Source organism: Diplotaxodon limnothrissa, linkage group LG18, assembly GCF_057381915.1.
Source record: "Diplotaxodon limnothrissa isolate DT_005_m linkage group LG18, D_limnothrissa_male_GT1.1, whole genome shotgun sequence".
In the NCBI taxonomy this organism is placed as follows: domain Eukaryota; kingdom Metazoa; phylum Chordata; class Actinopteri; order Cichliformes; family Cichlidae; genus Diplotaxodon; species Diplotaxodon limnothrissa.
The window spans coordinates 35,019,066-35,042,072 of record NC_140613.1 but is presented as its reverse complement, the minus strand read 5'-3'; the positions used below and the strand labels follow the sequence as shown (position 1 = coordinate 35,042,072).

General features: G+C 42.0%; 1 protein-coding gene across 2 annotated transcripts in view; it reads right to left on the bottom strand.

The window, feature by feature from the left end:
• gatad2b (GATA zinc finger domain containing 2B) overlaps positions 1-22,118 on the bottom strand; it is a 42,778-nt gene extending 20,660 nt beyond the window's left edge. For both annotated transcript variants that reach the window (XM_085377742.1, XM_085377743.1), the window contains exon 1: positions 22,028-22,118. The gene's annotated coding sequence lies outside the window, so the exon portion shown is untranslated. The remainder of the gene's footprint in view (positions 1-22,027) is intronic.
• Positions 22,119-23,007: the final 889 nt, after the last annotated feature.

The following is a 23,007-nucleotide window of genomic DNA, read 5'->3' as shown; positions in this document are numbered from 1 at the left end:
ACCATCCTTCAGGAAAGTACCAGAGTCAGCTACCATCTGGCTTCTTTAGCTCGTGTGCTAGAAAAGACAGAGATGTGCAGAAAACAATAAAACCTTCCTTGTGATTTCAGGAAGAAGGAGCCTAGCTCATTGGTCCAGCAGACACACTAAAGCAGCAATGCGCACACACACACGCACACACACACACACACACACACACGCACACACACTAACACACACGCACACGCACACACAGTGGTTGGTTGGCTGTAGAAGATGCTGATGACAGGGTTGCTGGGAATATGACCAAAATTTGCATGTGGCTAGTTTTTGATACTAATGAGGCCAATCAGAACACCGCCCATAGCAACAGAGTTGCAATTGGTAGTGGGGAGCAGCTTAGGACTTGATGGTTGTGGGATAAAGATTCAGACCCAACAGGACTTGCGAGGAGAATGCTGATGCTTTGTTCCTGAATAATCGATCACAAGTAAAATACAACAACAATCACACACACCTTCACCTGCTGTCTGTGGATGCACAGCACATAAGGCGACTCACACACCTTATGCACAGACTGCTCTTTATTAAATGAGACAACAGCTCATTGTGGGGGTTGCTATGACAACCAGTCATCTATTTTTAAGACATACCACTAATCAATTCCTGTTCTACTGTTGCCTGAGGGGTGGGGGTATGCAACAACATGCAAACCCCAACCCCCATGTCCTGTTTGTGTGCGGGTGGTATTACGGGGGTGTTTCTTTTTTTTTTTGGTGGGGGGGGGGGCAACAGCGACCAAGACACTAAGCAGGGGGGAGTGTGCAGTAGGAAACAAAGAGCAGAGCAGAATGAATGAGTACTGAGGATCCATCTGATACCAGCGCGTGACGCCGTCCAGGGGAAGTCAAACTACTGCAATCACTCATCCAGTAACCAGGTACCCACACAAGATCACCTGCAGATCCTGCCCACGCCCCGATCACGTCAACAAGTATGAAATGTCAAATACTTACAAGTTAAAGCATCTTAAATATAGGTAATACATTTCATACATTTTCCTAACAGGGACACACGTTCAAAAATTACAACTGCATCTATGACCTTTTTTTGTGTTATTTGCACAAATATACACGTTACTCACAAAACAGTAAATGACTACACTGTAATTAACTCAGTAATTACCTGCAGTGATCCTTTCATAACTGAAATAAAAGGTCCTAAGACCCGAACCCTTCATTCATTCATTTTTCATATTTGTGCATATTGGGACCCGATGAATGTAAAAACAAAGAATTACCAGATTTATTTTTTTTACCGGGTCTTTGTTTCTGAGAGCCACATATGAGGATGTTCGTCTAAAATTTCAGTAGAACAGTGGCAGCATAACGTCCTCGTAAGTGCATATCAGGCCCTTGTAGAGCAAAATTTAGTATTTTGGTCTAAATAACCCAAAATGTGATGCCCACATTTGTGGACCCAGGTCCTAGGAGGTTAAATAGGACATTTAGACCATGGAGCCCTGTACAAAAAACCTTAACAGATTTAACACTGGCCATGAGGCTACATTTAAAAAAGGTTCTTAGAGCATGTAGCACCACTCATACGCTCTTAGTACAGAATATCATGTCACTTGAGGACAAACCCTCTGCCAGCTCCGGACAAACCTGACAGAGGGGACAGGGCAGACTTCAGCTTCTGGCACTTGACTCAAACACCATCTCCTCCACATGCTACAGCTTACGGGTGGATTCCCCTGTTTCAGTGCAGCTCGCTAACAATGAAGAAGCATCTACTGTGTAAGTGCCCCCGTACACCCCCGGTGCTTTTTCACCAGTTTTCGGAGAAATGTTTTGTTTGTCCAACCACTGAACACTAACCTATGAATCATTCAGGGATAAACTTTGCAAAGATTCAGTCTTAAATGACATCTTCAGACACTGTTACTCACAGCCTGTCGCAAAAACAGAATTTGTTCCCGTTTCATTTCACTCTATAATGAAACGTTAAAGCTGGGGCTGTGTGATATGACCAAAATCTCATATCCTGATATAAGACATTTATCGTCCTGACAACCATATACAATCACAAAAATGTTACTTTTCTGTAAATTCTGTGAATCTCGGGCAGCTCGACTTGTATGAAGTGTTTTCAGCTGGGCGCTGTGTACCTGGAGGAGAGTGTTTTGACCGATACGTGAAACTATATATTTTTAGACAGAGGTTGTAATGGCCGCCATTTTCTTTGTGAGTATTTATTACGCGGCGTGCTGCGGGGAAAAGCCTGTTCTAACGTCTGAGTCTAAGGTTTATTTGGAGCTTCTTTTCTTCTCATGCGTAAACTCTCTTCACACTCTTTGGCGTGATTCTTGCGTCGGTGGTCGTAGAGGTTTGTTGTGTTTGAGTCTGAGGCGCGGACCGTTTGCACCATAATTTGCATAGTACAGTTTTATCTGGTCCGTGTCAGACTTTTCATAACCAAACCATGTCCATGCTACAGAGGCAGCCCCGCGTTTAGGAACATGGTCCTCGATTTGTTTGGACGGGTCCTTCTGTTTGTCATCATTTTAGCTTATTTTGAAAAATTTCAACAGGAACTTCAGCTTTATTGTGAAAGGTTTATGTGGAAAACAAACAAGCAGACGGCGGAGCCACACGCTGGGTTTACCGTCGTTGTTACTAACATCAACTCGTAAAATCGTTATATCAAACAGCCCTAGTTACAGCAGTTTGTTGGTGGTATTGTGAACAAAGTGACCACTACATACAAGTCCATTTATCATGTCAACACATCATCCCAGCCGCACAATCAATATTATAGAACCCTATGAAGGAAGATCCATGTACTGGGAGATTTACCAGAGCAACACTGAATTTAATGACAAATTTGTTAGATATCATATTCTAAACATATTGTGAAAATATTTAAAATGACAGACAAACATATTATTAAAGATTAATTATACAAGATTTAATAACCAGAGGGTTGCTGTCTTGCTAACCCAAATGTTGTCATCTAATCTGCTGTGCTATTGTGTACTTTTTCTCATTTTTATATTGGATTATATTGATTTTTACTTTAACTAATGTGCCATTAATTAATCCATCCATCCATTTGCTTCCGCTTCTCCTTTTCAGGGTCGCGGGGGGCGCTGGAGCCTATCCCAGCTGTCATAGGGCGAGAGGCAGGGTCCACCCTGGACAGGTCGCCAGTCTGTCGCAGGGCCAACACACAGACAGACAACCATTCGCACACACATTCACTCGCACATTCACTCCTAGTGGCAATTTGGATTATCCAGTTAACCTATCCCCACAAGCTGCATGTCTTTGGACGGTGGGAGGAAGCCGGAGTACCCGAGGGAACCCACGCAGACACGGGGAGAACATGCAAACTCCACACTTGCTGTGCGGCAACAGTGCTAACCACCGTGCCCATTACTTAATTAAAACTGAAATGATTGATTTAATACATCTTGAAAAGCAGGTCATCACTGCACTGTTTCTGTCATTCTTTGATGGGTTCATGTATCGCTAACCTCTGAGGCCGAGTCTGTAATTACTTGTTAGTTCTGACTTAGTAAACTCAGCAGCCTAGACCTCTGAGCACATGAGCACAGCTCAGTGAGACAGCACCATACTTGATGGCATCAGCTCGACTTTACTGTGTACTTAACCCTCATGATTCATGTTTACAATGGAAGTAGCCTACAACACAATACCCCTCATTATCTGTGCTTTTTGAAAATATGCATACAATTTTACACACTAGCATCTAAAAAAAAAAAAAGAAAGAAAGAAAAAAGGCCCATTAATCCAAATTTATTTTGAAAAGTCAAAATCTCTGAAAGAGAAATGAGTTCGACCACAGCTGAGCTGGGCTGTAAGCTCAGGGTTCAAAATGATCTTTTATTATGTAGCAGTTAGTGGCAACGATATCACAGCAAGGTGGCAAAAAACCCCAAACAACAAACAACCCAAAGTTCTCTCTCTGGGCCGTTTTTACTTTTAAGGGAACAGCTTTGCATTTTGTCTGTGAACAGTAAGGAGCAGGTCTGGATAATAAGTGCTGTTCTGTAAATACCTGGACATGAACAACTTGATCTTAAAAACAAAGACCAGCTTAGATGTCGCTGTACTTGGGCCTCGTACAGTGAGCAGACCAGCTGGACATTCATCCTTACATGTGTTCACTCGTGATTCATTTCACAGAAAAATGAGCAAATACAACAAAAATAGCTAATAGAAAAGTATAAATAGACAAAAAACACTGCTCTACTAAAAAGGATGATGCACTTGTTGGTAGGTAGCAGCAGCCACAGAGTGTGAGTCATACTGAACATTGTACCATGTTATTGTAGTGTTCTGTACCATCATGTAACATTACATTTGGCAGCGTTGTGACTGCAGCTGGGGAGCTCAGTAGGTCGATTCACTGGGCTTAGCGGTCAGCCATTTCTCTGCCTGGCTGTCCTACTTATTAAACACCTGTACTTCCTGTCAGGGGGCATGAGGCTGAACAGGTGCTGTCCAAGGTGAGACAAGTGGGCAGCAGTTTTCTGAGACACTGTTTGCCAGTTTAGTCCTTCAGAGATGGTCGGGCACAGCCGATGATCTGCAGCATTTTCCCGTCTGCCACCAAGCCATGATGCAGTAGCTGAGGACACCCTCGATGGTGCTGTGGTAAAAAGCCACCAACAGTTTCTTCCTAAGGATGTCTTTGTTGGACTTGTGTTCAGGTTGTGTTCACACCACCATGCTGCCAGTTTTTTAACCTCCTTGCTGTACAGTCTCGTCTCCTCCGCTGATGAGGCAACATACTCCTGTACAGACTTAACACCAGCCTGGATGACGTCCCCAGCGACAATACAAATTCCCTCAGGACAGACCTGCACTGTTTGTTTATTGCGGTGTACAGCTGGGAGACCGCCATGCTAACATTAGCATCAGGTGGTACGTACACTGCAGCGATGATCACTACTGTCAGCTCTCTGCACAGCACAGTCAGTGCTTCCAGTGTGCGAGTGTGATCCTACCGTTCATGCACCAGTCTAATCACACAGAGACACTAAAGTTTAGCTAAGTTTACCCTCAATCATTCACACAGAAACATGCTCTGTGAAACTGTGAGCTCCTAGCTGCTGGGTGCCTACGTGCCGCCATCTTGCATGGGATATCACAACTTTTGCAGTCAAAGAAAGACAGATATGATGATTATATATATGTAATAGTGAGCTCAGAGGTCAAAGGTGACATGATATTTGGATCCAGACAATCATTTGAATTCCCCTTCAACCATTATTATTTCTTAAATGTTGCCAAAACAAACAAAGGCAGTCTAATTTTAATCATAGTTTTAAAGATAAAAACATTTTTCTGAAAGTTTGACCTTATTTGACCTTGGAGGAGAGGTCAGAAGTGCGAACTTCTTATTTAAAATCCCTACATACTATTCTGTATAGACTGATGTGTTGTCAGGACAAGTAATGGCAATTTAAAAACAAACAAACAAACAGTTTTAAATAGCTCTATATAACATTATCCCTTTGACCTTAATCTACTGACAGTGAAGGTAGTTAAATATAGCTTATTTAAAACCTTTATAAGGTACTCTGTATGTTGATAGTACACACCACACTTGTAAGGATCAGGGTTCCTAAATATACGGCTTTTTGTACATTTCAACCAATAACTCTTTACGTTGGCTTTGAAGACCTCGATGACCTCGATATAGCAAATGCTCTTGCATGGTTACCATGACCCGCTCTGCACCCATACGACATTTTATCTGAATTCAAGCACAAGTTTTTGACTTATTGTATTTACAGACAGAATGACACGCGAGCATGCATCCAAAAAGAAAAAGAAAAACAACGCGGTGGGAGGCGAGCAGGAGGAGCAGGCGGGTGGGTGTGGGCGTTGTTGGAGTGTTAGGGCAGCCACTGCATTTTGAGAGCTGAATGAAGAAAAGCTCCTCTTTGAGAGGCCCTTTGATAAGAAAAGACTGACTGCTTTAGACCAAAGGGTGGGGCATACACTCTTCCACAGAGGACAAAAAACAAAGAAACAGAAAGAAAACTGTAGGAACAGGAGACGTTTAGTCAAAGTACAGACATCTTAAAATGAGGCTGAATGTGGCAGCCAGCAGAGCATCAACACAAACACACCCACACTGAACAGTCAGCAGATCTGCACAACATGCTAACCTCCACACATTTCACTTTCATGTAACACTTGTGTGCTTCAGACATAACCATTGCTAGATGCTGGTGACTGATTACATCTGCAGCAGATGTATCATTCCAGATTTAAATGAAAAGCATAAACACCACCAGCAACATGTGCGTGCACATCTCCAAACTCATATACGCTTTAGAAACTTTCTGCACATCTACAGATTTCCATTATAGTCTCAGTAGAAACACTAGAATCAGAATCAGCAGGTCAGACTTGCATTTGCATTTGGTGCATCTTTAATTCTGAAGACCGATTATATCCAAGAAGACTGTAAAGGTGACAGTTAGTAACCACTGATGTCAACGTTTTCAAATTCATCCACGTCACAAAGATGTTATATGAAATTACTTCTCAGCCCAGGAAACTTATGTTTGACACGCTAAAACACATTTGAATGCAACAAGGATTTTTGAATTGCAATTACTGCAGTCTTGCTTTCCATGACGCAATCTGCATCCTTTCACTGCTTTCCCCTCTAAAAGGTTTCTGCATCTCAAATGTAACGATATCTTATCAGCCTATAGTTGCCTTTAGTTGTTTTCACAAAGAAAAAGAAAGACGAAAATTCCTGTTTGCTCAAAATCTGCTCATTGTCAGCATATTTACATGAAGTCATGGACTTTAACTATGTGCACTATATTGCCGAGTGTATTCAGCTCACCCATGAAAATCATTGAATTCAGGTGTTCCAATCCCATCCGTGGACACAGGTGTATAAAATCCAGCACGTGGGCACAAAGTCTGCTTCTCCAAACACATTTCTGAAAGAGCGGGTCACTCTCTGCAGCTCAGGGTGCAGCACACACTTGTGCAACACGTCTAGTTGCTACTAAATACCCCACTGTCAACTGTTAGCTGTATCACAAAGTGGAAGTGATTGGGAACGACAGCAACTTGCACACACAGTGGTAGGCTACAAAAAAGAAATCACAGAGTGGGATCAGCAGATGTTGAGGTGCATAGTGTGCAGAGGTCGCCAACTTTCTGCAGGCTTCATGTGGTCTTCAAATTAGCTTAAGAACAGTGAGAGCTTCATGACTGGGCAGCTACATCCAAGTCTTACAACTCCAAGTGCAATGCAAGCATCAGATGCAGTGGTGTAAAGCACGCCAGCACTGGACTCTGGTTCTGGTTGTCAGGAGGACGGTACTCGTCTGCCTCCATTGAGCCAGGTGTAAAGTTTGCTGGAGTAGGGATCATGTTGTGGGGTTGTTTTTCAGGAGTTTTGCTCCCCTTAGCGCCACTTAAAGAAACTCTTAATGTTTGGACAATTTTATGCAACTTCCTGTTCCAGCATGGCTGTGCACCAGTGTACAAAGCAAGGTCCATAAAGACATGATGAGCAAGTCTGGTGTGGAAGAACTTTTTTGCACAATGACCTGAGCTCAACCCAACAGCACAGCTTTGCGATGAATTAGAGCAGGCCTTCTAATCCAACATCACCGTTTGACCTCAGTTCTGGAAGAATGACTAGCACACTCCTAAACCTCGTGGAAAACGTTCACAGAAGAGTCGAAGCTGTTATAGCTGCAAAGGGTGGGCCGACACAATATCAGACCCTATGGATTAAGAATAGGACGTCACTCAAGTTGATGTGCATGTGAAGGTAGATGAGTGAATACTTTTGGCAATACAGTATATGTGGTGCCTGGCAAAACATTTGAGCCAACCCAAAGACAGCGGAATTTTAAGAGGCATAAAATAACATGTCATATTAGTGGATAATTTCAGTGACCCACTATTAGCAAGCACTTTGGTGACAGCGGGAAGGAAAAACTCCCTCTAAACAGGAAGAAACCTCCAGCAGAACCTCCAGGGAGGGGCGGCCATCTGTCATGGAGGTCAGAAGAAGTGGCAGGCCTATCTACAGATGAACAGTATCTGAAAGTCACGTCCTCAAGAAACAGGGAAGAAAAGACTTGACACAGGTCCAAAGACACGTATCTGACCCTTCAGTTTATCCATCTGTTCGCCAAACTTAATCCAAAATAGTTTCATTTCAGTGAAGGGTGGCTTTCAAGAAGTCATTCTTAAGCAAAGCAAATAGGACAGAGGTATGCCAGATTACACAGAAACTCAGCCAGAAATCAGTGGTAGCAGGTTTTCTAAAGCGACAAATCCACATTTTTAATTTTTGGTTCAAATATTACAGAAGAGGTCAACAGAAAAGGCGTCTAAAGCCATTTGTAAAAATCAGTGGAGGCGGTCATGGTTTGAGTCATTTCAGCCAGTTGTGGTGGGATCTTGTCAAAATTAATGATATATTAATGCAGAAAAGTAATATCAGATTTTGATCAACCGTGCAAACCATGTGGAAAGAACCTGACTGGTAGCCGTGTCATTTTTCAGCAAAACTATGACACCAAATATATTGTCAATGCAGTAAAAGAAGACATAGTGTTACATTGTCTCCCTATCAGTCATGGAGTGACCTTCAAAAGGCAGCTAGGAGGAACAAAAGAGCAAACTTCCAAAGAAGAGCTTTGGGATGTCCTCCAAGACTAGAAAATTCAGGCTTTGCTGAAAAAGTGTTTAAAGCCAACACAACGGTTACGGGAAGATCAGGTCCATGGCTGCACTGGCACACAGACACGTCTGCCCCGTTTAATGTTGAAAAATGAATTTGTGGCATTCAGTATCTGAGTTTAGAATAGTCTACCTTCAAATTATGTTGAGCACTTTCATCAAACTATTTCGGCAGAGGAAGCGTGCGCCTGGGACCAGCAAAAACAACAGGAGTCTCTGAGTAAGAGATATCAAGAGATAGCAGGTAACCTTATCACCTTATTTTGGTTTAGAAATTCTGTTTGCAGCTGCTGTGGAAATTTTTATGTTTACCCACATTATCTCACTGAGTGGATTAGTTCATACTAAAAGTGAGGAAAAGCAAAGTCCAAATGAAAGTGAAGGAGAGCGTAACACAAAGGGTTTGTTGCCTTGCGGACATGCTGATGGATGTTAGTAAGTTAAGTCTATTAGTAGCAGCCAGCCAGCCAACCTGGTGATGTCTGCACTCGCACAAGAAGGCTCTGCACATGCTCTGAAAACTTTAAACTCTTTTAAAAAGTCCTACAATGAGGCTGCAAAAGGTTCACCTGCAACTAGACAGAAACAGTATTTAAGCAACTGTACCTCATCAACAATGACACCAAGTCACAAGACAGCCCACCTCAGACAACCGAACAGTGTGTCGTCGTTTTTTGGCACCACCTGAGAGATTCTTATGTACTGGGTTTTTTTGCATCCCATGGTACTGAAAGTTTTGAGCATTTTCTAAGCATATCAGGTATCAGACATCAGGTTTGAAAACCTAGTACTCTAACCACCCCACAGGACTGTGCAGGTTAGCTAAACTCTGCAAAATAATTTCCAAATTAATTATTTGGAAACACGACTGCTCCTAAAACACACAAAAATACTTTTTTGGCCAAAGTTCAAACTTCATTCATTTGAATCTGCCCTAGTAACCTCGTGCTTTACTTTGACAGAATTTTCATTTTCTCAAATTTTTATATTTCGATAATTTCGATATTTCCTATAAAATATTTTGCTATTTTATCCACAAAACAAATGTTATATAGAAGGCAAAAGAAGAGGCTTCTGTACTACATGCTATGGTAAGTATTAATAAAGCATCACAATCTAAGTTTCTGAAGAAGTCACTTGGATGATGACGAAACATTTCTCTGAAAACGCCACGTCCAGACGAACAGAATCAACTTTTTGGGATTTCATTATGTCGCACAGAAACACCAACTCACATCTGCACTTGTATCCCATTATCCACTGTTCGGTATGTTCCTTTATTTTTCATGAAATAAGATAAATGACAGATAATAAAAAGAAAAAAAGAAAGAAATTGTGCTGTCGGCGTTAATCTCGTTAAAATGACGTTAACGCCATAACCGCATTAACGTGGCACATCTCAGCCAATCTTAGCGAGTTACTGCGGATCACCCCGTGCGCGGGGCTGCCCGGCGTCAACATGTTAGCGCGGTTAGCTCGTTAACGCATTGACACGTGCAGCCCTGCGATCTGCGCTAACTCACTTTTTTTTTGTAAAAAACTTCCTACATATAAAAAAAAAAAAAGACATCTTGTAACAGGTTCTAATTAAAGTTGTTACAAAGTAGTGATGTGCGACACCACTGATTTCCATTCCGACCTGACACAAAGAAAAATTCAGGCTACTATTGACGACATTGATCTGATACTTTGTATAAAAAGTTAATGCGCTTGGAAAATCTAAAGCAGCGTGCACTACCTGTTAAAAGTTTGGACCCATCTTCTCATTTTTCTTTATTTCCATGACTATTTATATCGTACATTTTCACTAAAGGCATCAAATCTATGAACGAACACATACGGAGTTACGTGGTAAACAAAAAATTGTGTGAAAAACTCAAAACATGTTTGATATTTTTATTTCTTCAAAACATCCTCCCTTTGCTTTGCTGACAGTGAAACCTTGACCTTCTCTCAACGAGCTTCGTGATGTATGCGTAGATATTACACAGTGTACTGCAAGGACGCTGTCTCATTAAAGCCTAATCATTCAAATAATCCACTTTAACTGATCTACTCAACAGCCTTACCAACTGAACCGACACACATATTACTCCAAGTTAAACTCATTTTCAGTTTTAAGCATGCAGGGAATTCCAGTTGTTTAAACATTGACACAAAAATGTAAACCTAGTCGCTTTCCGAAGCAGCAGTGCTACACGTCGCAAACAGCTCCACATCTTCTCTCAGTTCCTGGACAGTGCCTGCAGCACCAAAGGACTGTGTCGCCGTAGCAGCAACTGTTCCTCTCCTCCTCATCATCATATTGAGTGTTATGATTTACTTTTGTTTGTGTTTGACAAGGTTTGTGTTCTTGCCACATGCATCGCAAACCGCGTCCTGGCTCCGTCTATGATCAGCTGTTATTGTCAACAAAACGAGCGAGGACACGAGCCGTGATGCATTTCTGCAGCCGTATTTCACATATCACTGTGACAGGCGGAAGAACAAGTAGATCCTACCAATCATTTACACGCTCCCAGTAACACAGTGTTCTTGTTAATGATAACCTACAGAAATTACTAATATATTAATATGACAATCGATTCCAGAACATAAATAAGTGAAACAGGAAGAATCAATATTTTATAATTAGAAAGATTTCTAGAATGATTTGGCATTTTGTAGTAACCTTCACTTTCCCATAATTATTTTTTGAAAAATTCTGATTGTTGATATGAGAGTATATTCTAATAGTAGTGAAATTGTCGATTTCACAATAGATTTCAAGCATCTTTAGAATTCTCTTCAATTTGCTTCACTCTCTTCTGAATATACGATTCTTTATGCCTCAAACAGATTTGTTAATTTCACCAAACCAGTTAATCGCTCGTATAGTTGGTCTCATATCTTTCTGTTGCACAGGCTAAAATAAATGCACTACACTGCTTCAAAGCACAGTGCGTCCTAACAGCAGGACACTGTTCCACTTGTCATGCTACAGCCTTATTCCAAAATGGATCAAATTCATTTTTCACTTTAAATTCTACACACAATGCCTCACAGTGGCAAAGTGAAAATAGTGTTTGAAATCCACATATTACAAAATAATAAACTAAAATATAACATACGGCTTTGCCATGACACTCAAAATTGAAGTACAGGTGCATCCTACTGACTTTCTGTCACATGTTTCAACAACTTGATTGAAGTCATCCTGTGACAGATTCAGTTGATTGGACATGATTTGGAAAGGCACACACATACCTGTTTATGTAAGGCCCCATAGCCGCCACCATATCATCACATTATTCTCCTGAAGGACAATAAAGCCGCATACACGCTGATACAGAGACAACTCAAAACTGGAAGCAAAGACTTGGCTGAGTGGTTTTTGTTTTTTCTTCCACAAAGTCTCACGTTTTCATGTGTCTGTATATCTCTGATCGCCTGCACTAGAATATCATCAAAATGGTGGTAAAAACCAACACAATCATACATTTGTGTCCTCAACCTAGCTGTGGGACAACGCACCTGGTTTTAAAACTTAAGATGTGCACAACCAACCAAAGCACAACAAATACGGCGGCATTAGGAAGGTGACGGAGAACCCAAGGTTCACTCTGACAGAGCTCCAGCATTGCTCTGTAGAGGAAAGACAACCATTTCTGCACCACTTCACCAATCAGGCCTGTGTGGTAGAGAGGCCAGGCGGAAGCTACTCCTCAGTAAACACCTGCCGGGAGTTTGCCAAAAGGCACCTAAAAGGCTCTCAGACCATGAGAAACAAAACTGTCTAGTCGGCTAAAACAAAGGTTTAACTCTTTGGTCTGAATGTAGCGCTGACACCAGGCTCCTGGCCAGTACCATCCCTACAGCGAAGCATGGTTGTGGCAGCATCCTGCTGCAGGCATATTTCAGAGTTGAAAGAAAGACGAATGCAGCAATGTAGAGACATCCTTGATGATAACCTGCTTCAAAGCACTCTGGACCTCAGACTGGGATGAACAGGCCCACGACCATAAGGTGCTAGACACACAGAGAGAAAGCACTGATGTTACTCATCCAGCTCAAAGTTACTCACCTAGTGGCGAGGGCTACTGAGTAAGCTATGCTGATTATGAAATGATCAGGGGTGGAGCCACACAGATACACCACCTCAACCTGCTGAAAGCACAGCGAGGCAGGACCCATTTCTCTGGTGAGAAGACTGAAGAAGACATTAGCTATGGCTTGAAATTCCAAATTCATTGCCACCTCACTCTGCTGTGATATGGTAGAGTGATAAGATGTACCACAATGTAAGGAGTGCTCTGACACATTGATAAATATGTTTTTCTCCTTTCTCGCAGTCGATTAGATGAGATGATAAGGCAGTATGAAAAAATGTTCCTATTAAGTTTTGAACTGGACTGTCAGTAGCTTTTGGTATACAATCCAAACATCTGACACAAGCCCAGAAATCTGATTTTGCTGCATTCCAAAATCACTTTGAGGATGTGTTCCCCTCCGCCCAGTCCCACCACACTTACACTGCACCACTTTGAAACTCGCCCATGTCTGATGGTGCGTTCACGGCTCTGTAGGTTACCTGAACACAAAAGGCAAATGGTTCAGAGGTAACTGGCTGCTCACATTGACAGCTCACTTTTTCACTGGACTTAAGGGAATCTGCCGGTAGTATGGTTGTCTCCAGAAGGAAAAGATGGTGCTTTCCACTCTGTATGGTTTTACCAATTCGTCACTGTTACGTTCCCCTGGGGGGTCTAGGCGGGGAGGGGGAAGTAACAAAAGTGACCGGGTCAGAAAAAGGAGTCAAGGAGGCGAAACAGTTAAATAAAACAGTTTTATTGAAGTAATTCAACTAAAAGAGACGGACAAGCCGCTATCACCATAAAAGTAACACAAACAAAACTCAGGCATTGGTCAGTAATGCAAAATGTCAAAAGGAAAACGCAGCTCACTAGCTGACAACCACAAAACACAGCTCACCAGCTGGAAACACCGCAAAAACACTCAGCTCACTAGCTGTACCCACACAAATGGCACTCTGGCCCAGAGCTCACCCTGCTCTGGGCTTAAATACCCTTAATTGCTGATGGGAGTCAGCTGTGCCGGAGGGAAAGGTGGCATCTCAGGTAGGAGGTAGTGGGACACGCCCACACAGGCACCCTCAGGAGAGAGAGAGGCCCTGCTAGGGCCGTAACAGTCACCCTTCCTGTCAGCTTGAAAGCTCCATCACTTTCCAATGCCTTTACATGATTTCAGCATTTGCACTGACATCTGGCTGAAATCTCTGATGGCGGCAGAGCTCGTGGCCAACACGGAGAAGTGGGTGTTTGGACGGAGGGAGGTATCTGCTATCTCGTTATCAGTATCTAGGGTACTAAGACCATTCCAAGACCAAACAAAAGGTAAGCTGGCTTTTACATGTGGTTGGTTACTAGCTCAGGTTTACTAGCTCAGAGCTGTGTTCGCAGTGTCTGACTGAAACAGGCTCTCTGTGGGGAACACCTGCATCACACTCCGAACTGTTTTTGTTCTGCAGACTGATGCCTCAAGCATGAGGCCTGTTTTGTCCCTGCAGGTAAAGGGGGTCGACCCCACCAGTGGGTTACTCGAGACAAAAGCTATCAAAGTGTGCGACCAGACTGCTCATCCTTTCCCACTTTCCATCACAAAAAAAAGAGGCCATGCCTGGATCAATCACTGGTATCGCTCCTTAAGACCATTTAAATAAAAGAATCTGTAGGCCAGGGGTGCAGATGGCTTTGGCCAATTTCCTGTCTTGTTCATGGGGGGAGGAGTAGGCTAGGCCACAGAATGGAGGTATGTGGTCGCAGGGTGTGGTTTGTGGTTTATGGCTCAATTACAGGGAACGGGGTGGGCAGTGCCAGGGGAAACTGGCTGGCACATATGCCAGCAAACATATAATTATGTCTCTCTGATTTCACACAGTAGCACGCTGGGATCAAGGTGTGTGCAGCAGGAGTCTAGTGCTGCCAGCTGTGAAGGTGTAGCCTGTGAAGGTGTAGCAGTGAGCTCGAGCTGACTGGACAACATAGTGCAAATCATTGGAAAGTGCAAATTTGGTGGTGAATAAAGAAATCTGCAGCGACCAAGAAACGCTGTGTTAATGGTACATGTGTTGGGATTCCCACAGATGTGCTACAGCTTTTTTTAAACATTTACATTTTTACATAAGTTGTGCTCCCAAATTGCCCGACCCCCAGTACTGTTTAGGAAATCTAACAAGTCCTCTCACTTCTCCTCTAGTCACATAAATTACAGTAAGTTATACTTTTTCAGGAGTGAAATCATTGACCAGGTTCAGTAAATATCACACACTGATCAACCTCTTTCTTCATGGTTCATTAATGTGGAAAAACATAACATGTCCACTCTGCTACGTTTATTTATTTATATTTAATCTTGAATAAAATACTAAAAAAGATTTTTGTCGTCTGCATGTGTTAGCCGGTTGTGCTTCACATGAGTAGAAATGGCTGAGAAAACATCATCCCTGTTACTGTCAGGGTTTTGTGGACACTTGTCCCAAAAATGCCATGCAGGGACTCTTTCCATGACGAAGGTGGCAAAGAAAAGCTTTTTTTTTTTTTTTTTTAAATCACATTTAAATGATATTATTTTGAAATAGAATAAACTGCCATGGTTTTATTTAAAAAAAGAAAAGAAAAGAAAAATCATGGTATGCTTTATATACCAAGAGTTCTCAAGCTGTTGACTTTATTAAAATGAGCAAGCACTTTGTACAGAAATTGATGTTGACATGAGACTTTTATTAAGTAAAACAAAAAGAAAAAAGGATACATTAAATTAAATCAGTGAAATGGTAAAACCAATGTGAAACCAGGAAAACGTTAACTTCTCATAAAAATGTCTATTTTATTTAAAAGTTCGCTCTTGGCACAAAACCCAAAAGTTAATACGGGTGTAGCCGTGAAATAATATTAAATCTGCATCCTGATGGGTTTCATATATTTACAGGGTGGGGCGAGCTTTCAGCCGTGGTACATCCTGTCCTATTGCTCCTCTGTCCACCCTGGTACGTGTTTTTGTGACTATAGAGAAAATGGACAAATTCTTAATGCATATTATAATTTTATACGTATTTTAAGAGTTATAAGAGACTGTTAGTTATTATCCTTGTTAATCAAATCGAGTTTTAAATATTGCTTAAAGGTGCAGCACTTCGCACCATGTATTACACTGAAACATAATAAGGCTGATTCATCGAGTAATCTGATTATAAAAAATCCTCGACACAAACTTTGCTTCGACATTTCTTTTAATCCACGGCTCTGTGGCGCACGGTTGTCACGCGAGTGCTTCACCTGCATTTATAACTAAAAACAGACCTGGAATAGAAACGTATTGAGGAGCAGCATGTGTGTGTAACTTGACAAAGTTACGCCTACGCCGCCAGCATTTTAAAACATAAACTATGATAACAAAGCGAATACGATGCTGTCGTAGTTGGAACATGGAGCCAGGAAAAGGCTAGTGGGAGTCCTTCATCAAACCACCTGACCAACAAACTGTAGGTGCTCGTCCACCACCGTTTGCTTTACACAACAAAACATCTGCAGCAAGCATCCAGAGGTTGTTTTAAACTTAGCCTGATATGATGTTTAAATGACAGCTCAAGGCTGACAGCACTTAAACTGAAACAGGATGTTTCAGTTATTTCTTTTTTCTTTATTACGTTGAGCTGCTGTGTTGTACATAGTGCTGATGCGGGACAGTTTCCAATGTATTATTGTACTAGGTATGACTGTGCAATGACAATAAAGAGTTATCTTATCTTACAGCTGATCTAAACATTAGGAGCACATGCCTTTGAAATGGTAAAATAAATGGCCTGTATTTGTGTAGCGCTTTTCTAGTCCCTAAGGACCCCAAAGCGCTTTACACAACCTGTCATCCACCCATTCACACTGGTGATGGCAGCTACATTGTAGCCACATTGAAAGGCCAAATCTGTGCAAAAATGTGGATTCATTCTCATTTTCTGTCAGGTAGTCACACTGTCATGACGTTCTGATGGCAAAAGCAAACAAACTTTCCTTTTTGAATGTGGTCGGGTTGTTGAACTGCATAAGCAGCACGCCATCGCTGCTGAGGCGGGACGGCTGAGGTTCAGAGGCGTCCAGATGTTGCAGAGAGCATCCCTCATGACTGAAGGCCCATGACTCACTGGTAACGACTGGGATTTTCAACAGGACCATGTTACAGTACACAATGCCTGCAGGACGAGGGATCTCTTCCATCACTCATATTAACATTATTATTAATGTTAATTACCATCTCCACCATCATGTCTTGGTTTAGGGTTAAGCATTAACCAACCAAACATGAACACACACCGAATCTACCTCAGGAAATAAAACAGAACTCTTTTTATCCCCATTAACATCAGAAAGCCTCCAAGAAGACAAAGCAAAGATATTTTTTTATGCCTTAGTTTAGATCACATACATAGCTTTATTTATTAGATTTTTCATTTGAATTTTTTTATCTTTAATTTTTAATTTAATTAAAATTACTCGATTAATCAGTGGAATATTCAACAGAATACTCGATTGTTAGAATAACCGATGCAGCCCTAAAACACACGATACCCGAGGTAGTGCTGGTTTCTTCCATGCTGACATACACAGTGGAAATGGTTGCACCTTTCATGCTTGGTTATATACAAGTACCCCTCTGGCACCAAGTAGATGCACCTATAGCATAAATCTGAAAATCCCAGGTGATTTTCAGAAAATTGACCTCTGACCTTGACGCCAAAGTCATCGGGATTCAAACTTGTCTGAGATTTTTAGTAGTGTAACGTATGGTATGATTTTTTAAAAAAAAATCTTATGTTGCCATGTTTTTGTTTTTTTAGATTTTTAGAAAAACTTGACCTCTAAGCTTGATTGTGACCATTGATCTAAGATTTTTAGTACATGCGCTTTGGTCTGACTTTGAATATCCAATGTGATTTCCTTCATAAGAGTCACACACAAGATTCTCAGAACACTTGACTTGTGACACTGAAACTCATCTGAAATTTCTAGTAGACGCACATCTCGTACCAAATTAAAAATCATACGATGACAGATTCCCGAGTGACTGCATCCACAAACTTTGTACAGTGATGTACATGACGAATGAAAAACATCACCGAACCAAACGTTTATGCTGTTGTCTTCCTTGTGCACAGCCATACGTTCCCAATGTGTCTTTACAACCGCTCAGGTTTTGTTTCATCTGGTCACATCCCGCTCTCACTTTTTGCAGTGTAGCCCGGGGCAGTCGCTGCAGATGAGCTGGAGGCACAGATCTGCGAGCAGGTCTTTCTCTATGGGCGTGTCAATGATAGATTAGTGTGGGAGCATAGGGATTCCCAGACTGCACAGAGGGCCACCACTGCAACAGTTCTGTTGTAACTTTATTGCAGTTTATTGTTTGATAACAGCATTTTGGTTATTTTGTAAGTGATTTAAGTGTTAGTCACATGTTTAGTGAGAGCTGATAATTATAGATTTAATTTTCTGCTAAAGGGGAGCATTTAACAGGTATTTTCATTAGAAAACTGCGTTTCCCAGAATCCTTTGTGGTAGACGAAAGTTACTCTGGGTTTTTTTTTTAGCTAGCAAGAAGAAAGTTTTCGGGAAGCCATTATATGTTGCTCTGATGTCGAGCAGTTTATTTGTTGTACATTCCCCCTTTTGAAGCCTTATATAAAGACTATCGTTTCTACAACTGATTTCGATCCATTTTTTTGGCTAAGTGGATTTGCCACAACAAGTTCTTTGGAAACCTTCTTGTTTTTAAGTTTGAGCCTGACTGATTCCCCCCCATCAGCCATTCCCTCTGAAGAACACATGAGCATATTCCACATCTATCGAGTATACTGACTATATGGACAGCCGTGTGCATAGTCAGGCCATAAAAAGGTAAATCCTTTCTCTGTGTGGGAACAGGTGTTTATACAACATCCATAATTGATTAGAGAGAGAGATGGAAAAATATGAAAAAAAAAATCTTTTAAATATCAGACTGTTGTCACAGACGGGTGGAAATTATAGATTTTCTTCACTTTTTGTATCGGCCACTCAAACTTTTCACCAGCCATTATTTTTCTATTTTGTGTGTAACATTTGAATGATGCATTTCACCTCCTTATGGCCTTTAGACAATCCGAGGTCCTTCGTGGCCTCTAATTCCGAGTATTTTGTGCTAACAATAAAGCTATCAGTCTTGCTGCTGGAAGGCGTGTGCTGCCGACAGTTGGAACAAAACATTGACTGGCTGCTCTCATCAAAAGTGAGCCAGTCGCGTAACTCGCCGTTGTCACTTCTTTTCCATTTTTCGTTAAAAAACTGCCGTTTAACGTCCCATCGTAACACCTCTTGAGGAGTGTTTTTGTTTCTGCCACCTGCTTAGCTCCACAAATGTAACACCACATTGCTAAACTGCTCGAATTTTCCCCTCCTCTTTCAAAAGCCCCTTTTCCATTAGTACCTCCTCGGATCGACTCGCCACGGATCACCAAGACTCGGATCGACTGGTGTTCCATTGTAAACCAGTACTACCAAACCCGCGTGGTTGTCACCATTGCAATGTGTTTGGGCATCCTGCGACGTCGAGGCGACGATATACTTGCTGCTCCGTCTGTGGCTTCTCATCACTCGTGAACCACAGCGTTGTTTGTTTGGAGCCATTTCCCTCATTGCCTGGTTTCAAAGATGGCAGTTTTAACTTTCGTGAACAAGACGTGCTCGTGACTCGTCAAGTGACGCTACTGACCAGCCAATCTGTCGACGACACATTTTAGTACCTGCTCAGATCGCATAACGGCATTTAGAGCAGACTGGCAGCAACACATCCGCCCACGACAGGTCAGGACTGCAAATTAAACATAGTTTTTTCTGTTCAAACTTAAATCCGCCATGGTGGCTTCTGCATTGTTCAAATTTACCACGACTTCATAAACTTACCCGCATTTGGCCAGTGGCGGGTGCTAATTTCCACCCCTGGTCACAGATCATAATAAGAAATTTCCAAGAATATACTTGGACATTCTTTAATATTACAGTCTTAGGTTTTCAAGAACAGATCAAAAAATTTATTAACCTCATCACACCACAGACGCCACTGGGAAGCATGGAAAACCGCATGTATATGAAAGTTCAGAAACATACCTGTATCTAATACACAAAAGCGTCCAAAGTCAGGATATTATTCTGAACAGCCATGTCTCTCTACGGACTGTTACTGAGACATGTACCACAGCCTTTTATTAAACTAGTACCACTTCCAGACTCATCAGTACCAAAGTATTGTTAAGTGTCTGGACAAACTGTTATTTAAGCAATGTTAATGTATTCTTATAGAGCTCATGTTTCCTTCTTTTCAGCTGAAACAAAGGAGCTTTAAACCTGCTGGTCTTCAGCGCAGCCTTCTGACTCCAACGCTGATGGTATTTGTAAAATAGTTACTTACCTGGGAAAAAACAAGTCTATCTTATTGGATTGTTTCAAGTTTTTTTTTTATCATAACTTCTTAAAGAGGTATGAAATGGAAATTGAATGATTTCTGTCTCATATAGAATCCTTTATAGGCTGGATAAATGCTCACTTTATAACTAACCATTACTGACACAATAACCATGTTTTTTTTAAGCACCACTCACTTTTCCATCTACTATTTTTTAAACCACCGTCCTCGACTTTTACTGCAAGGTTGGCATCAAATTTAAAATGTGCAACATTTCTTAGTTTCGACATTTCAAATGCTTTCTTTGTTCCATTTTTAGTCGAGACAATACATTACTTACAAACCATGACATTGTTTTTGTTTACTTTTTCCACACTGTCACACCTTTCTAAAAATCAAGGAGGTACACTACTACAAAAATGTAAAAAGCTTTCACTGTGGCAGCGAGGATGTGTATCCTGCTATGGCTGCCAGGAGATTCAAGAAAAAGGACGAGTAAAAAAACTCCACAGCTGAGATTACACTACTACTCAACAGCAGGGACCTTTCATTCATACAACCCCACAATCACCAAGTGTGTGGAAGGCTGAATGTTTTAGGTCTGGAAACGTTTACCCTAACATTCAAAGGCTCGGGCGTTGCTTTAATGCCACACTGTCACAAATTTGCCATAAAGAAGAGAAAAGTGACAAAACAATGAGAGCTTTTATTCCCACAGTCTTCCTGTGGCAAAGATCTGAGTTGTACAGTCAATCCTGTATGAAGATGAAGTTAAAATGGCTAGCTCCTGTTGACAAACCTCTTATAGGAGAGGAAGGCACAGATATCCGTCTCCATTTCACCTCAAAGATAACTGTACTGTATTATCCTATGTAGCGCGACTGAAAGAAGTCAATGTAAATATCAGCATGTGACTGCCTGAAATCCCGAGCAAGCAGCAGCAGCAGCAGAGAGGCTGAAGAGGCACCAATTTGTCTGAAATGAGCTTGTGTGCACCAAAGAATAATAGCAGCACACATTAAATATTGATTCCAGTTTGGTGTCTAACGTCATCTCGACATCCACCTCCGTTAATCCGCCGATCAGGAAACAATCAGCCGTCTGGCCCGAGTAAAGCCTTGCCCTTACAGTAAAATGTTGGTTATGCTGACAGGCGCCAGGCAGCCATTTAGGTGCATATGGAGTCAGTTGAGTCTCTACGTAAATGGCTGATGCATTTCGAATTTTTCTTCCTAATTGCTGAGAGCCATCAGCACCCCCGGCCTCCTCCTAGCGCCTTTTAATCCGCCACTTTATATAGCCTTGCTTCAATAAAACCGTCTCACGACCTCGTCTCATTCCACTGTTCTCTCAAGAAGCTTGTACTAGTACCTGAAAGACCGTGTTTCTTTATCGAGTCTGAGTTAACCCCTAGAGACTCTGGATGAAACAATGAAACGGATTGGAGGCACTCCGACCAACGTTTCCATCAGAATGTAATTACAACACGTCCGTTAGCAGCTCGGCGCTTATCAAAACAAAAAAGCCACACACGATAAAAAAAGATCCATAGTGTTTGTGTTGCGACTGGAGGCCTTTAAATGTAAAGTAACAGTTGCAGGCGGCATTGCTGGTCGCCAACATGTCAGCATGCATCAATAAATAGCGAAGCAAAGGCGCTCCATTGTCTGACAGCGTATCAGCGTATCCGCTAACAGGAAAACGACACAATAACCGTCCGGCTGCGACGTCAAATCCACAGTTGCCGTTTCAAAACATCCCTGACCAGAACCAGGCCCCGTACACATCCTCGGACTCACCTGTATCTCCTTTCGCCTCAGTGTGTAGCGTCTCCGGGTTCACGGTCCGGTCCTGACGCGTTGCAGCAGCCCCTCACCACCAGTCCCCGGCACCGGCAGGCAGCACTGAGAAGCTGATTGGGCCTCGATAGACACTCACCCTTTCGGTGCATCCAGACAGCCAGCTAATTGGTCAGACGCTCTCTCCGTGAAGTCCAGACAGCGCAATGAATGGCTGTTCGTTTCCACAGAGGACCCAGACAGACAGCTGATTGGTCGTTTATTTCCGCGGCGGAGACAGAGTGCGGCTTGATTGGATGGTAGTAGTGTTGTTGTCTGTGTCTATATGGAGAGCCATGTTACCTCAAACGAGACGAAAAAAACAGTGTTTGGTTGTATTCACTGAACTAAACCGGATCATTTATGCTGCTCCAAATAATTTTTACCCAACGACGTCTGAGCGACCAAAAACAACAGCTACATTTTCCGAGGAGAATTTTAGTGACTTCTTGTTACACCCGTTTCCTAACGGGTATTCTGTCATTACATGCATGACAAAGACCCAAGGGAGGACAAATGTAGCTCGGACAGCATTGGATGGTTCAATGATAGGAAACGTCATTACTTCTATCCCAACTACTGCGCTGCAGAGCGGGTCTTTGTAGGCAGTAGTAGCAGGTTTATAGTGGTAGGCTGGTCAGGGGACGCTGCCCGCATGCCTTTAGGACTTGCAGAACATGGAATAATATACATGCTAAATAAAATGATTTTGTATAGCACTTATCTAGTATTATCAACTACTCAAAGCACTTTACACATACCTATATTCTGAAAATTCTGAAGCATCCAGCACTAGCCTATGTCACACTGACAAGATCAGGAAAATCATTTCACCATCCTTTACTGATGATTTTGTCAATATCAATGGCTTAAAAATGTCATTTTTTGAGTGGAAATAACTTTGGTCACATCTTCATGTACAGTACATTTGTGCATAACTA